This window comes from Argentina silus (assembly GCF_951799395.1).
Source record: "Argentina silus genome assembly, chromosome: 2".
Lineage (NCBI taxonomy): Eukaryota > Metazoa > Chordata > Actinopteri > Argentiniformes > Argentinidae > Argentina > Argentina silus.
In genome coordinates this window covers 25,065,945-25,085,191 of record NC_139656.1, presented here as the reverse complement: position 1 = coordinate 25,085,191, position 19,247 = coordinate 25,065,945, and positions in this window count along the sequence as shown.

Below are 19,247 nucleotides of genomic sequence, written 5' to 3'. Positions count from 1 at the left end.
CATACATTTGATATCTTCATTTTTTTTAAATACATTTTTGTCATGCGTTGTCTGCAGGTCTACACTGTATGTCTCCCTCAGTCTGCTCTATACAAATGCACGAGATAGCTTTATTTGTAACATAACATCACTGTATAGCTTCTCTATGATATGGTTCAATTATGAATTATGCACATGCCCTCTCTCCGAGCATTTTTTTGCCATCTGTGTTGTAGGATTACGTGCTAAAGTTTAGATGAGTGGAAGTGACTTCCGTTATTATGATGAAGGTGATGATGAATATTTCAAGGCAAACGCTTTACAGAAATGGGGCAAGAATTCTTTCGGGGTCCTGGCAAAATGTTGACAAACAGGAGTTCTTGTTGCTTTGACGTTCCAGCATGCAAAAGGATGATGTTTAATGAATAAGTCATATCCAAGCTTTCCAGTCCCCCACCTTTCCAAACCTGAGGAAATAGGGCCTCGCTTCATTTCACATCCCAGCTCAGGCGTGCAGAGGCTGCTTGCTCTCTGTGCTCGTTCTCTCATTTGTATCTTTGACTCGCCTCACTGAGTCCCCCACGCACAGCCGAGTGTGAGCTGATAGCATTCTCAGTCCCATCCCCACTTCTGCTCCGTTCCACAGCCGCCTGGGCCTGCCGTGGTGGAGGGAGGGGTCCTGGGGTGAGAGAGAGAGAGAGAGCCTTGGACGCCAGGAGGAGAGAGAGAGAGAGAGAGAGAGCACTTCTTGGCCTGCTTCTGATCCATCTAATGCCAAGCCCCTCTTCTTCTCTTCCCGACCACCAGAACACTCAAGCCCTGGCTGCAGTGAGAAGTTTTCTGCTGACTGCAAGAACTTGTAGTTGACCTCTTCGCCACGTTTCCGAGCCAATGGAGATGCTCTTTCACTGTGAAGCCACGCTCAGCCAAGGAGAAAATCCACACAGCGGAGACATGAGTGGAGGCCAGCGAGAGGAGAGGGCTTTTAGATCAATGCTCGTCCCGGGAGACCGCCTGACTTTTTGCACCAGTTACAGCGCAGCCACAGTGATTTTATTACGGGGGAGAGTTAAAACACACCAGGTTCTTTGCCAAAAGTGGAAAAATAAGAGCAGAGAGAGAGAGAGAGGGGATGAGAAGATGGACTTTTATATTACTTTTGCAATAACTAATGGGGTGTGGGTAGTGCTGCTTGTAGGATGGAAAGACACTGGGTTGTCTGTTACATTAGCAGAGTAGGCCTATCATCAATCTGGAACAACTTGACTCTTAGGGGAGGACTCTACTGAAGTAAACTATTGACCCTGTCATCCCAGCCTAATGGAGCATCGGTAATTCAACCACTTTACCAAATATAAAGCAATAAATATTCGTTTCACTATTGTGGTCAGCGGGACAACATTGTGAGAGAGGAGTGAGAAAAGTACACAAAAGGCCATGCACTACAGCAGTGGTACTTTAGTAACAGGGCAACTACATTTGTTTTTAAATTGCAACTCTCATGTATACAATATTACTAGACATGTAATGACATAGTAATATGTAATGAAATACACATATTTCTTCCAATCAAAACAAAAGTCACGTGATATAACACAAGCACTATTCAATATGAAGATTAGAATGCAAACAGGTGTTTAGATTCCTCAGGATAACCCCCCCCACGTCCCATCAACGTGTTTTTTCAACAAAAAATGTTTTTAGCTCTTGTGTGTTGTCATGTGTAAACAGTACTAATCTTTTGCATATCCTTTTTTTTTTTCATGGAGCAAACTGACCTTTCCAAATTATTTTGGGCATATTCTGTTTTTGTTTTTTTTGCAGCCTACCTGTCAAAGTATGTCAAAGGCTCTCCTGACTGGCTCTGTCACCGTGGGGACATGTGCAGATGATTGATGCTTCCCAGACGTTCACCTCAACGGCCAGAGCTGTACGGAGCGACAGGACTCTTACCTCTGGGGGAAAGCCTTTGATTTTCCTCCTTTCCACTTGGCTGGACGGGGGGCAGGGAATTTGGGGCTGCATTAGATTTGAATTTTGCAGCTTGTTCATGGTCCCTTTGAGCATCCAGCACATGGGATGAGAGGGTTGTAGGGGGAGAGGGGGTCGAGGGAGGGGGGGGGGGGGGGAGAGGGGCGGAGAGAGGGTTGCAAACGGACCTGTGTGCCTGACCGTTGTCACTCCCCATGGCCCAAATGCCACATGGTTATTGACAGTGCTCTGTGATCCGTGTCCTGTGCTAACAGTCCCAAGACAGAGGATTCGTACCTTTTCACGGTAATGGCGTGGAGCCTAACCGAGGGGTCAGAGGGTTGAGGTCATCTGTGTTGATTTGACAAGACGTAATGTGCATTGGACTTCAAGAGGGATTGTTTCACCAGGAGTGAAAGGCTTACATCTCCTCACTTATGTCATTCAACACCTATAGTCTCTGTAGGTCTATATGCCCCGATAGACATACAGTATATTAGACAAGGGAGGCTAATGAAGGTAGAAATCGGAGGACGGGCTCCTTGTAATACATAGAATGGAATGATGAATTGTATCAAACACATTGTAATGCATGGAATGGAATGAAGAATGGTATCAAACATGTGGTGTTTGATACAATTCCTCATTCCATTCCATGCATTACAATGTGTTTGATACAATTCATCATTCAGCCTGTCCTCCGATTTCTACCTCCACTGATATCAGCAGCATAGTCAGGATTGGACATTGGATCCCACTAGTGATGACCTGATTACCCACAGGACAGTGAACCTACAATAGCGATGGCCTGCTCTCTGTTCACAGGTACAGGGCGTTGAAGCCAAGACACTAACACTGAAGGGGTTGGGACTGACATACTGTAATAGATTGTCCAAGGCAGCAAGCTGCCTTCTGCAGGGTTTCAATCAAAACACACTGAGCTTCAGTCACATTTAAATCCTCTGTCTCTGGGACACACACCGTCTACACCTTCAGAAGAAACATCAGCAGTGAACACCGTGGCCATAGATGGCTGTGTTAGATACGATTTGATGAAAACAAAAACTAGGTGCACATCACGAAAAAATGAAAGCGTACAGCTTTCCGTACGTTTAAATGTGCAATTGTCCCTATAAAAGAGAGTTTTAGATAGTTGGAATATGTCAGGCTGCAGAGTGTGGTGAACCACATGCAGATGGGCCAGGGGAGGCTGGTGTAGGTAGAAATCGAAGGGCAAGCTCATTGTAATGCATGTAATAGAATGAGAAATGTCCTCTGATTTCTACCTCCACCAGCCTCTACGGAGATGGGCCACATGCAGATGGGCCTTGGTGGACCAGAGACTGAGCTGTATCCTCTCATCTCAGACAGACTGACACCCAGATGGAGCACGGTGAAATCTCCAAGACAGACACAAGATGGCCGCCCATAGCCGAGGGCAACACACTCTCACACACAGCTGCACCGCAGAAAGATGCTCGGCTGCAAAACATGCCTAGAGGCTAACGGTTTGTTTTCACGGATGAACAGGTAAGATAAGCAGAAGACAGATGAACAATAACATTACGTCTAATGACATTTTAACAAATCCCTTCCAGCTTGTGGTTTCGTATACTTTTTGGGATCTTTGCTCGGAGCAAAGATTGGCTTTTTCACATATGCAACCTGTCAGGTTAGATAGAGGGCTGGATTGTGATTGGATCTAAATGACACCAAGGCCTCGGGCTACTGGCCTTTCCCTTTGACAACTCTGTCCCCCACACTTGATGCCACATCCCTGCTGGTGTCACCGAGACGGATGAGATCTCATCAGGAAAACTAGTGGCCTTTTATGAGATGCTCTCTGACTGTCTGAATGACAGGCACCTCTCCTCCTGGCGACAAACACAGTAGGATTTCCTTAGACCTCTGTTCACGATGTGGGTGTGTCATGAAGAGTATTGGCCTCTGTCCAACTGTAAACATGTTGGTTTTTAGAGGGACCTGTAAGAAAGATGACATGGATCTAGTGGTCTGTGGGTTAATGATGTCTTGTAACATATGACAGCTGTCAGCGTCTGTTAGTGTGACTGGGCTCTCAGAGTGTGAGCTGGAAAAGGCTTCCTACATCGGGAGTGACATGACCTCCCACCATGATGTACCTGCCATGCCCTGGAGCCCAGGGGTAGGGTTCAATGGGGTCCTTGAGTACCTGTTCGCGGGGTCATTTCCCCCTCTGCGTCCCTCAGAGCCTGTCAGGTGGCATATCTGTGAACTTATCACCTGTCAATTTGCAAACACAAGTGCCAAAACTCACATGAAGGGCAGTGGCTGAACATTGGCAGATGTTGTCCTGTCTCCTCTGTCTGGGGACTGTTGTGTCGAACGCCTACAGTACGAGTCCTGCTCAGTCCTGTTACCGTCGACCTGGCCTCTCCCCGCCCTCCTTCCCCCTTTCAGGATGGCTGTGCTTCCTCCTCAGGCTTCTGTGTGTCATCTGAGGGTCGGCTGTGTGACAGCATACTGTGTAGACAGCCTCACCCTCCCTCTGTAATGCAACGGCTAATACATGTACAAATTATGTTCTTCGTTAAAAGTCATTTTTAGTTCAAAGTTAAAAGTTTGCACATCAACGACAGGCGAAAGTCAAAACGTCACGACAAAAAGACACGGTTTAAAAAGGTGAGGTGAGGTGAAAAAGGTGTATTAAAAAAAAAGAAGGTATATAAGAGAACCTCACCACCACAGGAAGAAAAATGTAGTACATAAACCAATACAGAAAATAAAGTGCAGAGTCAATGACATGAAACAACTTTAGTACAATAGATTCTGAATCAGGAGGCAGGGTGTGACATTGACCCAGGTGATCTCATACATGGCTTCAATAGCAATGACAATAATAGAAGGCATTTATAAAGCACCTTTCTTCTGTGTGGAGACAACTCACCCAGGCTCGTTGTTGGTTGCTTAGCAGTATGAACACTGGCACGGCCAGCGCCTGTTATGACTGCTATGAGAGGGGACATGGACTGTTACAGTGGCCCTTATCCATGCAGGTTTGTTTACTCCACAGTGTAATTAGGAGGGAAATGCCTGGCGTAGTGATACAGTATTTGTCCATTTAAAAAGGGTGTGAGTAGGCAGAGCAAAACAGGTATTAAAGAGGGAAGCATTACTTATTAAAGAATTAATGCTAGTTCTGCCATGTTTCAAATTAATCTCACTTAATCTGTGCTTCCCCTGAATTAGCTACAGCTTTAGAGAGAGATGTCCAACCTAGAAGCTAGATGGCTGATTTATTTCTCCAAACATCTACAAGCAGACATAGAAGTATAGTTCCAAAACTGCTAGACTGATTCATGGAGTAACTTTACTGTAAATTGTATCAGAAAAAAATCCAATTCAAAAGCATGGATTTTATAACTTTCGTATTGATCATCTTTAATCGTGTTTCCAATCATTGTTCACAATTTGAGAGCTTCTTCATGGAAATCTCTGTCTGTGATTTAGCAGATAACATCAGATTAGGGGACCCCTAAACTGATAAGCATACTGTATGCGTTCTCTCCTGCTGGACTGTAAAAATCCTTACCAAGTCCTAATGACACAGATAACAGGCAGATTAGAGAGAAGGATGGATTAGCCATTTGCACCTATAAGTAAAGATTAGTCTCTCATTGACCCTTTTCACTGTGTCTCCTATCCACGTTGACATATTGCACATTTTGCTAAATTGTATAGAACATTAATACATTTACAGATTGTGGCCATAAAAGTGATACAACTATTTTGAGTCTCCAAATTGTTTTGCGCAAGTAACAATAGGACATGGGCTTACATCACCCTCTGTCTTTCTTCACAGTTAGTACAGTACGCAGTTCGCTGCAGTAAAGTAGTTGATCAGTGCAGGTAATCTGTTGTGGCTTGTTGCCAGGCTTTAGAGCATTGTGGAGCTTCTTAGTGGTTTGTCACTAATCAGCCACTGTAATAACCATCTGACATTTCATTAGGAGATCTTCAAAGTGTCCCTTCTCATGAACTGATCCTTTATAGCTTTAAGATCTTAAGAGGTCTTGGTCCAGCATTTTGCCAGCAGGAGTCAGAGAGTGTCTCTGCTGGAGCCCAGGCTGGTATCATTGTCAAACAAGCTGTCTGTACTTATTTTCTGAAAGCCTATAAGCATAATACTGTATATCATTGATATGTTAAACATTATTATCTTACTGTAAAAAAACAAATAAATAATTCAAATTCATTTCAAAATGTAATGTTACTATAAAATATTAAAAGCCGACTTTCCATGTATTGAACATGAGTCAATATGTTGAGTGACTTTCATTTATGCTCAGTTTACACGGCACTATGTTCAATCGTAAAGCAGAAGAAATTCAAGCGCTGGACTTGGAATAGGGTCATGTTTGGGGACCCAGGGCTGAGGGCAGGGATCTCCAGTGACATATGTTTACTACACTGGAAAGGCACTGGGGAAGATCAATAACCAGACGGCGTTGTTTTGTATTCCTGCCTCACCAATGCTTTTGGGATAGTTTTATTTCATTTTTTTCTGGGGTAGAATTGACATAGGTTTGATATCATGAGTGATTTGCTCTAGTCTCCCTCACTTCACTCAACCTACAAGTATTGCATGATTACAGGTACGTATAATACAACTACCATGATTACAGGTATGTATAATACAACTACCATGATTACAGGTACGTATAATACAGCTACCATGATTACAGGTACGTATAATACAACTACCATGATTACAGGTACGTATAATACAACTACCATGATTACAGGTACGTATAATACAACTACCATGATTACAGGTATGTATAATACAACTACCATGATTACAGGTACGTATAATACAACTACCATGATTACAGGTACGTATAATACAACTACCATGATTACAGGTACGTATAATACAACTACCATGATTACAGGTACGTATAATACAACTACCATGATTACAGGTATGTATAATACAACTACCATGATTACAGGTACGTATAATACAACTACCATGATTACAGGTACGTATAATACAACTACCTGTAGCATCAGGGAAGAAGTGGTTATGCTAAGTGGTAAATGCTAACGCAAATAACACAAATACTGTTTAATGATATTCACCATTAAAACAGAGTTTATGTGTGTTAACACCCAATGTTTCTCTATATAGGATCCACACCTCTGAAGTGGTTGAATAGGTATAGACTGTAAATGCTGGACGATGGTGGAATGTAAACAGTAATGCAAATAACACAAATACTATAATTGGTTACGGGTCAAGTATGTAACAATCAAGCTTTCTAGAAGCTTCCTAATGGTAGTAATGGCTGTTTTTAATCGGTAGCGATAAGGGAATGAGATCCTTTGAAAGAAATATTTCATTTATGAATGCTGTTTAGGTCCAGAAAAAGCACCTAACCGACACTCGGTAAACATGTTGTCACTGCCAAGGGTGTTCTAGGGGAGTGGATTTTCAGATTTTCGGTCTGTCTCTGGTGGCTGCCTCTTTGAATCGTGCGCGCATGCAGAAACACAACAGCAAATGTCTGACACTGCAAGTCCATTTCGGGGGGTTCTATTATTGTTAGGGAGGACGTTGTTGTGTGGAACTTCTAACTGAATTTCCCCGCGATGGCCAGAGGTGGCAGATTTCCGACAAACTTAGGCCCTGCTCCTTTAATACTATTCACCATTAACACCCACTTTTTTTCCCTATAGAAAATCCACACCTCAGCACGGGAGGGGAGGCAGGGTGTGGGGGTCACCAAGCTGTGAGGGACGCCACTTTGCCATTCCATACCGTGTGAGGGGGTTGTGAAGAGGGAAGAAACACGCCTCGACGCATAAGCAGACGTGACACCAACCCAAACACACGGAGCCTATGGTGCCACTGCGCTTGGCTTTGCCTCCTGCCAGAGTGCCTGTCCTCAGATGATGTATGTGACCTCAGGGTCCAATAAGAAGATCTATACGTGGTCGTAAATTAGAAGTGACAGCAGCGTGGCGTGGTCTGGACCGTAGAAATAAAATGAGTGTGGATGTCAAATGAGAGTCTATGTTGTCAGAGTGATCTATTGCTCTGGTCTAGGCCTTCCCCTCAGTAGCCATGACCCGCTCTTCAACACTGTTCTCAGAGATGTTTGTTATCATCTCTGGTTGCAACACTTGGGTCTTGTTTTAGTTTTTAGTTTTTCATATATTTTCTTTTTTTTTCTTCTTCTGTGAAGCGCATTGTCTTGCATCCGTGTATGACATGCAGTGTATGGTACAGTTTGATGTGATTTGATTCAGGTTTCACAGACAAAAAGTGATTTAGTATTTAGTTGTGGTTACACTTCGGCATCGGGCATTATCTGAATATACCATGTATGTATGGAACGGTATGGAATGGAATGAGGAATTTTATCAAACACCAGGGGAGGCTGGTAGAGGAAGAAATCGGAGGATGGGTTTATTGTAATACATGGATTGGAATGAGGAATTGTATGAAATGCGTCTGATGTACTGATCTATGTTTGCACTCTTCTGGAGCTATAAACACTACTTCTATCCCAGGATTATTCACATTAGCTACGTTGAGCTAGAGGGAGAGCCAGAAGTAAAACAACTGTGTGCTTTTAGCACATGGAACAATGTGAATTCTGTTAAAGGAGGGGTTACATCAGATGGATCATAAGGAGATCTATCCTCACCTCCAGCTTGACGGCAGTGGAATGCTAATCGCAAGGGGACTGTGGGAGACACACAGTGGGAGAGATTGTCCTGGTGATAATAGAGGGATCCCAACAACCTCCCCTTTCCTCAAGGAGAGAGTGTCATATGCAGGCCAACAGTGGGAGAAAATGTGTAAGTCCAAATCACTCAATGATATTTAAGATAAAGAAACAAAGACAGATTCCTTGGGTGGTCCCTGACTGTGTAAATATTGGAAGTGCTGAAACATAATGTGTCAAAACATGCAGACCTGCAACTATTCTGAAGAAGAGAGGGGCCTCCAAGAGACACTGAGGTTAGCTTTGGAATAATGAGTCCTGCTGACAGACATGGACTTTAATGTGGAAGCCTGCATGCTTGGACAAAATAGTTTGTATTAGCATGTGCGTGTGCATGCGCGCGCACACACACACACACACACACACACACACACACACACACACACACACACACACAGACACACACGCACACACACACACACACACACACACACACACACACACACACACACACACACACACACACACACACACACACACAGATACTATATAGTTACTATGCAGCTAGGGTATGGGTGGAACTTTCTCCCACAAATCGTAGAAAAAACATTTGTGAAAGTTGTTTTACAGGTGCTGACAGATAAGCAATGAATTACCTCCCCAGGGACAGACACAATCTTAAGCCACTTATGGAATATAAATGACCTGCTTCGATCTACCTTTGATGATTGTGCAATCAATTTGAACGTCACTAGCTTTTCATATGAACTGCTGTACAGTAATATTACTACAAACGGAATAATTACTTCCCTGCTCCTATGGAACTCATTTCCAAGTCAAAAGACCTCCATTCCTGTTTCACCTCAGAGTATTTGAATACCCACAACAGACATGCACCACAACAACTGCTGCTCGCAGGGTCAAAAGAAAGCAATGTATTATATTGAACCTAAAAAGCACACTTAGACAGCAACATACAACTTCAATTAGTTGGAATGGGGATAAAAGGTACTTAGTCCCTGAAAAGAGCGTGGCTTGGCTGTTTTTGTGTACCTTGTCAGACGAGGGATTACCCCAAGTGAGTGAATGGGCCAGGGTAGAGTCTGTGCAGGTGGAGCCCCACAAAGAGGCGCTGCTACCGGACCCAGGGCTCCAGGCTGACTCACACATGTATGCTCCTCTGTGAGGTTATCGTGCCAGTAAACAATAGCCACCGTCGACGTGGACAATGTGAGCAGCACACAAGAAAACAGGAGGAACACCTCAAAAACAAACATGGCACTCTTGCTTTTTTTTTTTCTGAGAACGTGGGCTGGTGCTTTGACAGAGTCTCTCTTGTCCAGGGCAGGCAGAGACAATGAACAGACAATTAGCCCTGGCTTCAGAGCCAGCGCCACAGAATGGGCCTCTCCCTGTAAGCCCACTGATTACATGGCTCTAATGCGCTTGGCGTTTTGTACCATGTTTGCCTTTTTTCTGTAGGCTTTGTGTCAGGGAGAGACTGATGTTCCCTCGGCAGCCCTCTGAAGCACTTTTAAGTGTCACTGTGCTGGTGAGATGCGGGGGGGAGCCTGTGTGGAAGGCTTTTGTAGGGAAGCTGTTTGTTTGGGAGGGACAGAGTTTGTTTTGTGTATCCAGACAGAACTCGGTCTCTGTTGATGTATTTGTTCTCACTGTAGATGGAGAACACTCAAATCTATCTACCATTCTATCGTGACACTGAGCTTTGGAGTGTTGATTCAGGTTAAGCTCTCTCCCACTGTAAAATGGTAGAAAAAAGCCCTGGAGGTGGGACAAGAAAGGAGTGTGTGTGTGTGTGTGTGTGTGTGTGTGTGTGTGTGTGTGTGTGTGTGTGTGTGTGTGTGTGTGTGTGTGTGTGTGTGTGTGTGTGTGTGTGTGTGTGTGTGTGTGTGTGTGTGCGTGCGTGTGCGTGTGCGTGTGTGTGCTTGTGTGTGTATACATACGTATAGTGTTTGTGTATGTCCCTATAGCCAGTAGATGTCAGTGTAGAATGGTCTGACTCTGCAGAGTCTCAGGAATGCAATGAACCTCTGCCTCCTTCATCACAGAGCAGATTCTCTCCTCCCAGACACGTCCTCTGGCTTTGCCTTTCGCATCTCCTCCTCTTTATGTCAATGTTTACCCTGCTCCTGTTCTACGCTCTCTGCTCAAGTTAACCAACAGACTGTAATTGTTCTCATTGTAATGGTCCAGGAGCCTCTGCCCATCCCAGAGTGATCGGTGCATTATCATCATCATCATCATCATCATCAACATCTCTGCAACACAACACAACCAGAGCAATCACCAGACAAACAAGCCAAGTTACAATGACAGATTCCCTAAAATGCTGTGTGAAAGTGATGCGGGAGGCCCTGGTTTAACAGAGAGGAGGAAACATAATATGCTGTATGTATGGGAAGCCTTCATTTGGAAGCCGGTCCAACTAGTTCTTTTTGGAAAGTGCAATGAAATTATACATTCAAATTCAAATAAGAAATGCCAGAAGCATGAGTAATGATCCAACTAACACCTGCTATATGATCATGATGTATCAGAGTTAGGTACTGGCCTGACGCCTTGCTCCCTCTTAAAGCCCTGGGTTGGCTTGTTTGTTCAGACTTGTTCAGACATGTCCAGTGTCACATCATTTTATTTGTATATCTAGATATGATGATAGATGATATATATGTATATGTATATGTATATGTATATGTATATATATATATATATATATATATATATAGATATAGATATAGATATAGATATAGATATAGATATAGATATATAGATAGATAGATAGATAGATAGATAGATAGATAGTTATAGTTATATTATATATTATATCCACATTTTGTTGTGTTACAACCTGACTTTAAAAATAGATTTTATTGCTTTTATGTCACTGATCTACACAAAATACCCTATAATGTCAAAGTCTTTTTTCTTTTTTTTTATGTCTACAAATTAATTAAAAATGAAAAGCTGAAATGTCTTGAGTAAATAAGTATTCACCCCCTTTGCTATAGTATGACACAAATGCAAACATGTCTTCAACAAGCCATTCAATAAGTTGAATTGAGTCCATCTGAGTGCAAGGATAATAGTTGATTTCGGAATGAATACTGTCTTTGTTTTTATAGGGTCTCTGATTTGCACAGGAATTATTTACACGCTGTGTGGATCAGATTGTAATTACAAACTGAGCAAATGGAGAGGAACAAAACTGCTTAGGAATGCTACCCTGAGTACTGCGGAGAAAAAGCACAGTTGATGGGACAACATCATCCCAGTCACTCTACAAAACTGGTCTATAACCGAGTGGCCAAAAATAATCCCTTAATGAAAACAAAGCTATCTCACATCCATAATTGTGTTTGCAACAATGAATTCAATTGATACCGAGAAAGTAGCCGGAAATGGGTTTATTTGGTTTTACTACAAAGCTGCATCATGTGCTTGTCACCGGCATCACATGAACTATTATCCTTGCACTCAGATGGACTCAAAACCTATTGAGGAACTTGTTGAAGACATGTTTGCATTTGAGCTAATTTTAGGAGTGCCATAGAAAAGGGGGTAAATACTTATTGACTCAAGACATTCCAGCTTTTAAAAATCTATTTTTAAAGTCAGGTTGTAACAAAACAAAATGTGGAAAAAGTCCAGGGAGCTGAATCCTTACTGAAGGCACTGTATGCATGTATGAATGCATGAGTCAATCAATCATTTCCAAGTGCCATAACAGAGTATGTGTTGCCGCTAGAAACAAGGTGAACTCAATTTGCCAATGAATTATATCATAAAGCCTAAACAAGCTGGGATGTGGTGAAAACACAACAACACGTGGGAGTGTTTGAAAGGAAACAGGGGTGTGTACTTCAGACTATCCGGCTTGTGTTCAAAGAGGGATGGAGAGTCACCTGAGTCATACAGTGTTCCACCAACGTCTTTTGGCTCGATGACAGAGCAGCCAAGCTGACCAGGATTTAGCTCCTGACTGCGAGCAGGTGAGCCAGACAGAGGAATGCCAGGAAGAAACCTGCTGATTTGTCAATCCTGGTATATTTGGCGGTTTCTTTACTGCCCAAAGTATGAGAGCAGTCTTTGAAGGAGCTCTCGCTGTTAATCACATGGTTCTCTTTTTGTATCTGTTATAAGTTACTACGGTTTTGCCCAAACCGTAAATGTACAATATATGAAATATGTACAAGTACGTAAGTAGTAGTAGTGTAATTGTGTTTAAAATGTAAAATTGAACTTAATAAACTTAATAAACTGACCTTATGTTAGACTCTGGGATATGGTGTCACGCCTTTGACGTCACGCCCAATTGATTACTTTGGATATTCGCTCTGTCACACGCTCTATTCTCGAGTCTGTGGTATCGCCTTTAAAAAAAATAAAAATAAAAAAAGTATCTAGCAGTGTCGCCCCACTCGTTTTGCTGTGACGTCATACCCCATAGTCTACCTTTAATGGTCTTCAGCATACATGTATCTTTTTGTCATGTGAAATGTAGTACTGGAAGTGCTTTTCTGTGCAACAATGTTGTACTATCGCTTCAGTATATGCAATATGTCTAATGATGATGAGTCAGTGGTTTGAGCCAGACACACCAAGGGAGCGGCTGAGGAGTTGGTTAGAGGACAGGTTAGGAGGCAGGTCAGTCTGCAAGGGCAGTCTTTGTAGGGGGAGAAAGAGAGGTGAGATCAGTAGGACATCCCAGCTTCCCTGACCAGTAGGCCCCAGTAGGATGCCCCAGTAGAAGGCTTGTTTAGACTACCTGGTGGTCTGGCATGAGGAATACACAGGTTGATCAGGGAATGGAAGCTGTCATAATGTGTGCTTGTTTGTCTGCACATCCGTGGATATTCCTCCTCTCATCGCTGTTCTCTGTCTGACAGCTATCAGCTCTATCAAAGAGAGGGCAGGAGTCTGGCACCTCAGGCGCCCTGCATTCTAAAGTACCAGCACCCTACCTGCCTCTCTCTTTCTCTCTCTCTCACACACACACACACACACACACACACACACACACACACACACACACACACCGTTACTGTTGCAGGCATGGTGCTTTACTCTATATCTGAAGACTGTCTGAGCCATGTCTGATATCTGGACATTCTCGAGCAGTATGTTTATGGTGCAGCAAGATAAGGGCAGGAGATATGAACCCCTGCTCCCTGTCAGCACCATCTGCATCAGAGATACAAGGCTTTTTTCACACACACACACACACACACACACACACACACACACACACACACGCACACACACACACACACACACACGCACACACACACACACACACACACACGCACACACGCACACGCACACACACGCACACAGACACACACAAACAGACACACAGACAAACAGACTCAGAGACCAACACACTCTCCCACATACAGAGTTACCTACTCATACACATAAATTCACACTGCCAAAATCAAATGCTTTATCAGATCCGCTGCCTATTTAGAGGATGGGGTTATGTTGATTTTTTTTTGGACGAAGGAAGGGGAGGTGTTAGCCACTCACTGTCTGCATTCAGCTGGAGCAGACCCCCCCTACGCCCCCCCCCCCCACACACACACACCCACGCCCACGCCCCCACTCCCTCTACCACAGCAACACCCTTCCTGCCGCTGTGATGGCAATCTGGCTGTTTGTTTGGATTCCCCTCTTCACCACTGGCGTCAGAGGGCCTAATCGGGAGACACACGCCAAACCCTGCGGCCGTGTTGAAGGGCCCTCTCTTCATCGCCCTAAGTGGCCGGACGGTGGGGACTCAAAACACACTAAGGACCCTCACACATAGTATCTGACCACCCCACTGGGGGCCTCACCCCCCCCATCCCTTCCCTCCCCCCGTACACTCTCACACACACACACACACACACACACACACACACACACAGACATACACTCTGGCACTGGACGCTATGTGCTGAGCCTGTTCCCTCTGGTCCTTTGAAGTGACGAGTGAAGGAACAGGCAGAGGTGAGATGTCTAGACGGCCTCTTGTGCCAGTGTGTGCTCTCACAGAGCTTATCTCACAAACACACTCTTGAACAAAAGCCTGACTCCTCAGCCCCTGACAGGTGGAGAGAGCAGGCATCACCTATACGGCATGACCCGACCTGCAGGGCATTTCTCTCATACCTCTGCAGAGCCCTGGAATTGTCCAGCAGCAGCAGTAGCAGCAGCAGCACTGCTGTTCTGGAGAGATAGCCATTACAGGGCTCCCTCCCTCCCTCCCTGCCTCCCTGCCTGTCCACGGGTCCCTCCTTCCCTCCTTACCTCCTTCCCTCCTAAGCTGCCTAGCTTGCCGCACAGAGAGACGGCCTGTGGCCAAGGCCTGCTGATAGACATCAGTGTCTGTCTCGTTCTCTCATTCCATGCTGAATCGCTATCGCGGTGGTTCATCTGGAGACTCTGTGAGGCGGTTGGGGCATGCTTTCATCCATCCGTCTGACTCTCCCTTATCTTATCTCTGTCCCTGACAGAGCAGGCCTGCCACTGAGTAGCTGGAGGGAGTCAGGAAGAAGAGTAGAGCAGGAGAGCTGCTCAGGAGTGGACTCTCCTGCTGTGCAGTAGACAGTAGAGGTTGTGGTTTTAATACATCAAGACTGACCCGAGATAGTCCGACTGACCAAGGAGATAGTCATGAGAAATCCTGATAAAAGACAAAGCAGTAACACTTTATTTTAAGGTTCCATCTATAAAGGATTTATAAATGATATATTAGCAGTTTATTTTATAAATATTGTTTTATTTTTTATTTTTAATAATTTATAACTAATTAATAAACATTTTTCAAACGCTGTTTGGTACTTGGTGCCAAATAGCTCACACTACCTGGCAAGCACCAAGTGGCTATCAAACTATTTTTAATGAATAAGTTATAATGTTTTGTTAATGGTCTGTCATATGCGATCCAGGACCACCACAGAAGGACATGAGTTCCAGGACTGACATATTAATTCTTATTAATAACAGTATTATATTGTTTCATGAGCTGGATTCCGCAGTAAAAAAGAGCCTTCTTATTTATAACAGGCTCACTCCTTAAAAAATATTTTCCACTGCCTTATTTTCCACTTGTATTTAACGAGCTGGAGTGAGTAGTGAGTAAAAAACAACAGTCTCCCTTCTTGTAAACTTTGACCATCACATTCATATGACCATCCAGAACCACCACATTCATATGACCATCCAGAACCACCACATTCATATGACCATCCAGAACCACCACATTCATATGACCATCCAGAACCACCACATTCATATGACCATCCAGAACCACCACATTCATATGACCATCCAGAACCACCACATTCATATGACCATCCAGAACCACCACATTCATAGTCATGTGCAGCACTGGTATAATAATACAAAGCCTAAATGTACATGAATTAAAAACGTCAAGGATATTACACAATAACGTCTCATTATAAATAATGACTTATTTCCATTGTGGTCTTCTTAAAGCTGCCCTCCCCAAGTTGTGAATTGGCTAGCCCACTACCTTGTTTACAACGTGAAAAGTGTAGTGTTGCGGCAGTGAAAATAACTCCGACAGTTTTTCATAAGCGACTGCCCTTAAACCGCTAGTTCAGAGTTAAAATCACTGTGTTTGAGGTTACAGCAGCACATGGACAATTTACAGTGCTTGTTGTTCACATAGTTTAATCGGAATGGTGTACCAGCCAATTTCCACTTGTCAGCTTTAAGGCAAGTTAGAGGACCACAATGGAGACCCAAGGTGACCTGTTGATTTGGTTGTGTACAAACAGCTTTAGCCTAGATTGGCTAACCTGGCTGCCGTGCCACACGGTGCAGCAGTAAGCATGTCAACGAATGTAAACCAAGAGATTTAGGGCATCAGCTCTGGCTTCAAAAGACTCTTATCAGCTGGGTGATCCACAGCTTCAGAGAGGCTTGGTCCCAGCTGGTCCTATTTGACTCACCCACCACAAAGTGTTACCCATTCATTCTTGAAGACTATTAGGTAACACTTTACTTAGAGAAAAAAAAACCCCACTGAATAGCTTCAAAATATGTTTAAAACTCCCATGACGTCAGTCCTTGCATCCAGTGTTCTGTCTATGTATTTCAGTGTGGTAACATTTCTTCAACCCCATCACTCCGCTTTATGTGGGCTGACATTTAGTTCTTTCTTAAATTTCGGATTGTGGCTTTAAATCGACTAATGTACAATCTTAGAGGCCCTTTATAATAGTAATATTGAACCTTGACGTGTTGAATCCTGGTTCTACTCAGCTCTGAGAGGCGCCCATATGACACAAAACAAAAGCAACAGGTATCCAGTGATATCATATATGTACATACAGTATGTATAAAATGTCCAGCTGGGGACTCCTGATTTAAATCATGATCATAAATCAACACAAGGATCTTTGTAATGCCAACCATGGCCAAATTAATCCTCTTTGTTCTTTCTTTGTATCACGCGCTGTTTCACAAAATTGAACGGGCTTTGCTCTGCAAACCTGCCCATAACGTTACAAGAGGATACAAGAGAATACAACCTTGTAATCTAATTGAACCTACTTTGTTTCTTGGTTTTATTTGCAGAGGAGATCTTGGACTTAGCATAATGGGCTTTGTCCACACTAAGGGAGCTTAGTGGCCAACAAGGATGCCCAGGGCTCTTTTTTGTCTCTCTTTAGCCAAATAATCATCTTTTGTTGCCCTGATCCCTATTAGCACAGTCTGTTGTTCACCAATGCCCCAATCCCTGCTTATCCTTATTTATCAAAGTAAACACTTGATCTGTATGGGCCATTGGCTGGAAGTGAGCTGCAAGTAGCCAGATGACTACCTCTCCAGGGGATTTCAAGAGGATTTCACATTTATATCTGACGACGTACAGTCGCTTTTCGGAGTTAATCCCGAGATTCCCCCCACCCCACCCCTCCACTTTGCATACACCTGCAAAGCCATTGTCCGACAGGCACTTAGTTCACTAAAGGTGGCTTCCTGTCCTCAGGATGGATAAAGTGATATAAGCTGGCCACCTGACCTCAGGTGGTCAGGTCAGGTCCTATTGAGAGGAAACAATGTCATTCAAAATTGATTTGAGAATACAATTAAAGGTGAAGCAAGAAAAACGCCTGTTGTAAAAAGCCTTACCAGCATTTCAGATCAATCCAAATGAGTTCAAAGAGTTTTCCTGCCTTGTACATCATACCACAGGAGAATGCATATACTTTAGAGTAATGATATCAGCCATTACAAAGTGAAAATGTTGGTCACAATACTACTCATGAAGCTCAAGGCAATGTACTGTACTGTATGTAAGGCCCAAAGTGGCTGTTGACTCTAGTGTTGTTTACAGTGAAGAATTGCATGGTCTCTCTAACACTAACAATCTCTCTCTCTCTCTCTCTCTCTCTCTCTCTCTCTCTCTCTCTCTCACACACACACACACACACACACACACACACACACACACACACACACACACACACACACACACACACACGCACACACACACACACACACACGCGCACACACACACACACACACACACACACACCATTAAGCACAGCATGTCGTTGGCTCCAGTACACACAATTGCTCCATGACTGACTTTAATACGAGCAGCTAAAGGAGAATGCACTGGTGAAGTAATTCATGGACCATTCCTACACAACATCCATCAAAGGGCAAAACCGCAGATAAAATAGACCCCAACCTCCTTATTATTAATGGTATGGATTTATTCTGACGCTGCATTTCTACCCTCGGATGGATGCTGCACCTTGTTATGTGATCTCTAATGAGAGACTACATACATTCATTTGTCAAATATCATTGGTCGGCCACATCCAATTCGTTTCCCTTGAAGGCTGGAATGTCTCGGGGTGTGGACTACAAGTGAGTGGGGTTGAGTTGAACTGTTAGCCCAAGTGTCCAGAGGTTGCGTCCAGTCCCCCACCTACCCCTGCCATCTGCGATGAGCATCACACTAGAGGGGCCAGACCCAGCAGGGCAGGCAGAGGGGTCAACCTGAGGTCAGCGCCTACAGAGAGTGGCAGGGATGGAGGGAGTCAGGGAGGGAAAGAGAGACGACGAGAGGGGAGAGGAGGGGAGGGGATGGGGAGAGGAGAGGAGAGGAGAGGAGAGGAGGGGAGGGGATGGAGAGAGGAGGGTGCTGTCCAGAAGTGCCCATGACCTCTGTCTGGTCCACTGCTTTAAGTCTGAGGGTAATGTTCTCATGATGTTTACGGTGGTGGAGCGGGTAAATAGTGGGCCCAATCCTATCAGGCCAGTCATCTGTGAGGGACCTGCGCATTCATATTGTTCTCGTACATTAGCCTTAGCTTTGATGACATGTTGATCAGCCCCCCTGCATCCTTTACATTCTTTCACATGGCGCTCCGAGTGAGGTTTGGACGGACAAGCTCACAGAGTGTGGCGGTGGATTAGGTGAAAGCTCCATCTTCCAGTGGAGTGTTCTAGGACACCCTGAATAGTGACCCACTCTGGGGCCCCCTGTCTCTGTCTCTGTCCCTGTTCTTCCAGCCTTGGTAGCCATGGCGG